The sequence below is a fragment of the Cornus florida genome, unplaced genomic scaffold (genome assembly GCF_030987335.1).
Source record: "Cornus florida cultivar Cherokee Brave unplaced genomic scaffold, ASM3098733v1 CherokeeBrave_3.0.0_Hap2_Chr05, whole genome shotgun sequence".
Taxonomy (NCBI): Eukaryota; Viridiplantae; Streptophyta; class Magnoliopsida; order Cornales; family Cornaceae; genus Cornus; species Cornus florida.
The window spans coordinates 56,803,203-56,811,444 of NW_026775575.1; positions in this window are offsets into that span (position 1 = coordinate 56,803,203).

Consider the following 8,242-nt stretch of genomic DNA (forward strand, 5'->3'; position numbering starts at 1 on the left):
GGATAAAGAATTCTCAAAACGATCCATCCGCTCATGAATGCCAGCAATGCTAGCCCGGATGAAAGCCTGGTCCTGCTGAGAGTCGACCGGAGGCTCTACCCTTGCAGCGGCTACTGCCGTGGAAGCATCCTCAGAAAGAGGAGGAGGTGGAGCTTGGATGAACAGGGGGGCAGCAGGCTGAGGGGTACTAGAATGGCTAAGAACATTGATCCACCGGCGCTTGGTAAAATTTTTAATCTTTTGCCTTTTGGTTCATGGGGAGGAACAATGAAGCCTTTGTGCTTTAGGAGCCGAGTGATGAAAAACGGCAAAGGCAATTTTCGATTTTCAACTCGCGAAGCCCGTGTATTATGAGCGTCATGCCAAAACTTTATAAATGTGGTCCAAATGAGCTCCGAGATGGAGAACCATTAGCCTTGGTCCATGGCACATAAGGCTTGCAAAAGGAGGCCCCTACGCTCGGTGCTATGGGCCAAAGGGCAGACATTGTGCTTGAAAACACTGTCAATGAACCAAAGGTGTTCCGGAAGATTGGTTTTGCGGATAAAAGACCGGGGCCTATTAGGATCGTCAACATTGCCGATGGCGGCCACTACCTACTCGACAGTCATATCATCGACCTGCTCATACAACGTATGGCCAGTAGGGTCCAAAAGGTCAGCGGGGCACTCAATGGGGCAACCAGAAACCTGAATGATGTCAGTCATAGTGAAAGCATAGGTGGTGCCATCAATGGATGTAGTGAGAGAAATGGGTGGCTCTTCAGGGCATTGGAGATTCTGGTAGAAAAGGCGCACTACACGGGGGTAGGCAACCCTGGCAATGGGCGCGCAAATGTGCTGCAGACGCCGGTTAGTCAATTCGGCTACAGCCCACGAAGTAGTGGGTAGAATGTCAAAGGCATCCGTGAGCGGAAAAGAAAACTCGTAGTTGAGTTGTTTGCCAACCCAAGGATCACGTGGTCACTCACGATTGATAGCACGGGCACCCGCAGAGGGTCTAGGAGGGCAAGAAGGACCGGCACGAGACATTTAAAGAGGTGGACTTAGTTGAAGAATTTCAGCGAACACCTGGCGTGCACCACAAAAAGGAGAAGGTGAAAATAAGTGGGATGGATGATGAAACCCAAAAATTTTTGGCCCTGCAATTGCAATAACTACTCCCAAACAATCACAAATCTCCATTGCATGCAAGCCCATCCTCCTTTTATACCAAAAATGTGAAAGAGAAAGAGAAGGAAGAAACTTACCCGACAATGGAGAACCAAAGGCCCTTTGTGCGTGGGATAAGTGATGGGGATGGGTAGGAGGTGGGTGATGGTGCTTGGGTTGGAGGAGAGTGGTGAATAAGGTAAGGTGGGGGGGTGGTGTGGTTTGAGGTGGTAGGTGTTGGTGGTTGAATGGGATAGTGGTAAGGAGGGTTGGGGTGTTGGAGCCGAGAGGGTGGAATGAGGGTGGCATGGGGTGGTTTGGGTTGGGTTTAAAAGAGAAGTGGCTTGGTTCGAGCACTCGAAGTGTATCTTCAAGTGCTCGAAAATGTGGCAGTGGGCTCGGTTGTTTTTGGTGTGAGAAATCGCGCAATTGCGAGCACTCGAAGCTTGGCTTCGAGTGCTCGAAAATATGACAAAGAGGTGAGGGGGATGTGTGGTTTGTGCATGGGTTTAAGGGTTGGTTGTTTTGGTGTTGATTGAAGGTGGTGTTGGTTGTTTGGTTTGAAGTGGGTTGCATGGGGATGATGAGTTGGGTGATTGAGAGGGGTAGAAGGTTTAGGTTTGTAAATGCCGAGAGGGTGGTGAGCTTGGGGGTGAGGTTGTGCATGGGATGAGGTTGAGTGGTTTCGGGGTGGTTTGGTTGAGAGGTGTGAGGCTCAGTTGGTGAGATACAGAGGAGGGAAATGAGGGTGTCATGGTGTTGGCATGGTTACTTGCTTGCATGGTGAAGCTTTGGTGGGTGAGATGCCGAGAGTTGGGAGCTTGGAGTGAGGAGAGAGAAAAGGTGGAGGAGGTGAAGTTGGGTTTGCATGGGGTGGTGAGGTTTTAGGGTGAGGAAAGAAAAGTGCCGAGAGGTGAGGGTTACAGATTCGAGTGCTCGAACTGAGCCTGCGAGCACTCGAATTGAAGGCAGTGTCTCGGGTTGTGATGCATGAAGTGTTCAAGCACTCGAAAATGGACTTCGAGTGCGCGAAATGGAGACAGTAGCCTCAGGATGATGTGCTGACATTGGTGTGCAGCTGCGAGCACTCTAACTTGGATCTTGAATGCTCGAAATTAAGACAGTAGGCTAGAAATGAGCACAGAAAGCTGGAATTTTGAGCATCATAGAAGTTGAATTTTTCATCTGACATGGATGCATGGATGCATGCAAATTTTTTTTATTTTTATGCATGTATGAATGCAAAATTTAAACCTTACATTATGAGTGACCAACCGAGCACTTATGCATACATATCTTATGCATACATATTGTAGAATGCAAACATTTTTTTCATTCTCATACATGCATGCATGCAAAATTTTAACCTTAAAAATTTATTTATTTATTTATTTTTATTCTTATGCATACAGGAATCCATTCTTATGCATTGAATGCAAAATTTTTCATCATGGATGTATACATGAATTTTTTATTCTTATGCATTGTGAATGCATGCAAAATTACAATGCATAGATAGACTGTGTATACATGATGCAATTTGCAATTTGCCTGGATGCATTGGCTTGAAAGTTGAAATGTTGCATGGATGGAAAATTTGAAATTTTTCATGGAAATTTTTTTTTTTTTTTTTTTTCATGGAAATTTTTTTCCTTTAATGATGCATGCATGAATTTCAATTGCATGGAAAAATTTCCAACTTGTACAACATCACACATAGCATGGATGAATGAAATTTCTGGAGAAAAATTTTAAAACTTTGTAAATTCATTCCAATGTAATGCATGGATGGAATATTTTTGAAAAAAATGTCAAATTGCTCAACATTTCTAAGGCTTGGATGAAAAATTGTCAAACTTTGCATTTCATCTCCAATGCATGGAAAATTTTGGGGAACCATGATCCAACATTGCATTGAAAGGGAGAGGTTGTGCACATGAGTTGCATGCCAAAGATCCTATGAAATTGCTAGAAAGCGATGGAAATTTCAGGAATGAAAATTAGAGCTGAGAAGGTCTAAGAAGCCGATCTAAAATTGTGGAACACAACTGAAGAGCACTCCAAAAAAAATCAAATTTTTGGCTTTTCGAAACCATTTCCCAGAAAATTGTAAGGCTCAAGCAATGGAAAGGAGGTAGGGAAGCTTGGAACATCGAAAGAATTTATTCCCTTGCTTTGCTAAATTTAATGTCAATAGCTAGACGAAGTTAGAGTTGGCACTAATCCTCATAAATTGGGTCCGTCAAGAGGACTTCCTCAACTTTTCGGGTTGGGATTGTGCCATCAATGCAAGGCTTAAGCCGTTGGCCATTAACCTTGAAGAGTGATCCTTTTGCAAGATCATGAAGTTCGATTGCTCCATGAGGAAAGACAGTAGTGACAATTTATGGACCATCCCATCTTGACCGGAGTTTACCGGGAAAGAGTTTCAAGCGGGAATTGAAAAGCCAAACCTTTTGTCCGGGGGCAAAAGACTTCTTGACGATGTGTTTGTCATGAAAAGCTTTAGTCTTTGCCTTGTAGATTTTTGCACTTTCATACGCGTCATTACGTAATTCCTCAAGTTCATTTAATTGCAATGCACGATTAGAGCCGGCTTGTTTGAGATCAAAATTGAACCTTTTTATGGCCCAATAAGCACGGTGCTCTAATTCTACCGAGAGATGACATGCTTTGCCAAAGACAAGTCGATATGGTGACATGCCAATGGGTGTCTTATAAGCTGTCCGGTAAGCCCAAAGCGCATCATTTAGCCTTAATGACCAATCTTTGCGGTCCGGTCTAACCGTTTTTTCCAAAATGTGCTTAATCTCCCGGTTAGAAATCTCTACTTGACCACTTGTTTGAGAGTGGTAAGGTGTAGCAACCTTATGAATGACGGAATACTTGGTAAGGACGGATTTGAGATAACGATTTCGGAAATGAGATCCGCCATCACTAATGATTGCTTGGGGCGTACCAAAATGACTAAAGATATGGGACTGAATGAATTGGATCACGACTTTATGATCATCGGTTTTGGTAGCCTCGGCTTCAACCCATTTAGACACATAATCCACCGCTACAAGGATGTACTCATAGCCATAAGAAGATGGAAATGGTCCCATGAAGTCAATCCCCCACACATCAAAAATATCAACAATTAAAATGTTGGTGAGGGGCATTATGTCTCTTCGGGACATGGATCCAAGTTTTTGACATCGTTCACATGATTTACAAAAATTGTATGCATCCCGAAACAAGGTAGGCCAAAAGAATCCGCTTTGAAGAACTTTGTTAGCGGTCTTTTTGGCACTAAAATGGCCTCCACAAGCAAGAGTATGGCAAAAATTTAGAATGCTTGTGGTCTCGGTTTCAGGAATGCATCGCCGGATGATTTGGTCAGGGCAATACTTGAATAGTTCCGGATCTTCCCAAACGAAATGCTTGACTTGGGAGAAAAACCGGTCCTTCTCTTGTTTGGACCAATGAGTTGGAATTTTGCCAACCGCAAGATAGTTGACAATAACCGTAAACCATGGAAGATTGAAATGTGAAACTTGAAGAAGTTGCTCATCCGGAAAGGAATCACGGATGGCTGCGAATTCAGAAGATTTTTCAATAAGTAAGCAAGAGAGATGATCGGCGACAACATTGTCGGTCCCTTTTTTGTCCCGGATGTCAATGTCAAACTCTTGAAGTAAGAGGATCCATCGAATTAAATGGGGTTTTGTCTCTTTTTTCGCTAACAAATTCCTAAGAGCGGCATGATCCGAAAAGACGATGACCTTGGACCCAAGAAGATAAGAGCGAAATTTATCCAAGGCATACACCACAGCTAGCAATTCTTTTTTAGTGGTGGTGTAGTTCAATTGGGCATCGCAGAGAGTCTTGCTGGCATAATAAATGACATGCGGAAGTTTATCCACACATTGGCCCAAAACCGCCCCTAATGCATAGTCAGATGCATCACACATGATCTCAAAGGGAAGAGACCAATTAGGCGGTTTCATGATTGGGGTGGATGAGAGAAGAGTGCGAAGTTTAATGAAAGCTTCCATGCAAGAGTCATCAAAATTGAACGGAACATCCTTGGCTAAGAGATTACACAAGGGCCGTGAGATTTTGCTAAAATCTTTGATGAAGCGACGATAGAATCCGGCATGGCCAAGAAAAGAACGGATTTGACGGACGAAATTCGGAGGAGGAAGATTAGAGATCAACTCAACTTTTGCCTTGTCTACCTCGATTCCCCATTTAGAAATGATATGTCCTAAAACAATGCCTTCTTGGACCATGAAGTGGCTTTTCTTCCAACTTAGAATGAGATTCGTCTCTTTGCATCTTTGGAGCACAAGAGATAAATTTTTGAGACACGAGTCAAAGGAGGAGCCAAATACGGAAAAATCGTCCATGAAAACTTCCAAGAACTTTTCAACCATATCGGAGAATATGGACATCATGCACTTTTCGAACATTGCCGGCGCATTGCATAGACCAAAAGGCATGCGTCGATAGGCAAAAGTACCAAAGGGACATGTGAATGTTGTTTTCTCTTGATCTTGGGGGGCGATTGCCACTTGGTTATAGCCGGAATAACCATCAAGAAAACAATAGAAGCTTTGGCCGGCTAACCTTTCTAGGATTTGATCAATAAATGGGAGTGGGAAATGATCCTTCCTAGTTAATGAATTGAGTTTCCGGTAGTCAATGCACACACGCCACCCGGTGGTGGTTCGTTGTGGCACGAGCTCACCCGCTGAATTTTCAACAACGGTGAGACCGGATTTCTTGGGGACAACTTGTGTGGGGCTCACCCACTTGCTATCAGAGATAGGGTAGATGATTCCCGCATCTAGCAATTTGATCACCTCTTTCATGACCACTTCCTTTATATTTGGATTTAACCGGTGCTGGACCTCTCTAGTAGGCTTTGCGTCATCCTTCATATGAATGCGGTGCATACAAATTGAGGGGTCAATTCCTTTCAAATCTGCCACTGTCCAACCAATAGCTTCTTTATGCTCTTGGAGCACCGCTAAAAGGTTAGTCTCTTGGTCTTTTTGAAGGTCCGAGGCAATTATGACCGGAAAAGTTTGCTTTGGACCAAGGAACTCATACTTAAGATGGGCAGGGAGCGGCTTAAGCTCAAGTTGAGGTGGGGATATCAATGATGGGACTGGAGGAGTAGTGGAAAGTTGGGGAAGCGGTTCTTTTGGAATTTTCTAAGGAGGAATGTCCATGATAGCACTAACATCAAGCAAATAATTGACTTCTTGAATGGATTGATCAATGTCAAAGTTTGAGAAGTCAAAATGGGACATGCAAGTGTCAAGGGGGTCCTTGCTTAGAATGAAGGGGAGAGATTCTTCAACCACTTCATCTATGACATCCACAAGAAAACAATCATCCTCATTGGAGGGATGTTGAGTTGCATGAAAGATGTGGAGTTTGACTTACATGTTTCCGAAAGCAATGTCCATCACCCCGGTTCGGCAATTAATTGATGCATTAGCCGTGGCTAAAATTGGCCTACCAAGGATCACAGGAATGTGCTTTTTTGGGTCATGGACCGGTTCCGTATCAAGAACCACAAAGTCTACTGGGAAGTAGAATTTGTCCACTTTGATGATAACATCCTCAAGAATGCCTCGTGGATGCTTGACCGATCTATCGGCAAGTTGCAAAACCACGGATGTCGACTTAAGATCTCCCAACCCAAGTTGTAGGTGAACCGAGTATGGAATCAAATTGACACTAGCACCCAAGTCAAAGAGGGCCCTTTCTATCTTGTTGTCACCAATGACACACGAGATAATTGGGGCGCCCGGATCCTTGTACTTTTGAGGAGCATTGTGTTGAATGATTGCACTCACATTCTCAGTTAGTCTCACTTTCTTTGGCAAATGATTTTTAGAAGTACGCTTTTGAGTGCACAAATCCTTGAGAAATTTTGCATAGGGAGGGATTTGCTTGATAGCATCCAAGAGGGGCAAGTTGATCTTTACTTGCTTTAAAACTTCCCACATGTCTTGAATTTTGCAATTCTTATTCCCAAAATGTGTCGACTCTTGGAGACATTGAGGAAACGGAGCTTTTGGGCTTTCCGTGAATGGTATTTGGACAAGAAGAGCTTGGATTTGGACTTGACGAGCTTGAATTTGGATTTTTCAAATGAGGGTTTTTCTCACTTCTGTGTCCATCAACCTTGTTGTCAACCACTCTACCACTCCGAAGGGTGGTGATAGCTTGAACTTGTTCATGAGTCGGCCCACTCGGAGGAGGGGTTTCATCAATCACATGTATTCCTCTAGGATTTTCAAAAGGTCGAGAGGGAAGCTTGCCCTTGTCCTTTTGAAGCAATTGATTCACCGAGTTAGCTATTTGGCCCACTTGATTTTCAAGATTAGCTATGGATTGAGTATGAGAGTGAACCATTTAGAGAGTAGGCTGCAAGGATATCAAGAGTTGCTTGTTGGAATCCATTATTTGCTTATTTAATGATTCCATCATTTGCTTGTTTGCAGCTACTATCTCGTCAGTTGGACACACAGGAGGTTGATTGGAAACATTTGGATTGTAAGGGGGACGGTAGCTTGAAGAGGCTTGGAAAGGCCTACCTTGATATTGAGAAGAGGGCTGATTTTGAGACCCTTGATTTTGAAATTGGGAATTTTGTGGGGCTTGTTGCCTCCACGAAAAATTCGGATGGTCCCTCCAACCCGGATTATATGTATTGGAATACGGGTTATGCCCAGGCCTTGAGAACATGGCATTAGCTTGCTCTTGGTTGGGATTGGGAAATTGCTCCGGTATGGGGCAATCTTCTGAGAGATGGAATGGACTAGTACATGAAGCACAAACCGAACTTGCCGAATTTTGAGGCAATGAAGGAGGAAGATGTGGTGCCATCAATTGGTAGAATTTATGAGCTATGGCATCCACTTGAGATGATTCCTCCCTTATTGATTTTGGTTGACAAGGGTTGGTGTTCTTTGCAATGGTTGAGGTCAGAGCCCTACGAGAATTATATTGAAGTGAATTTTCGCTTAAATTCTCAAGTAGGGTCCAAGCCTCATCCGCATTCTTAGACATGAACATCCCACCACAAG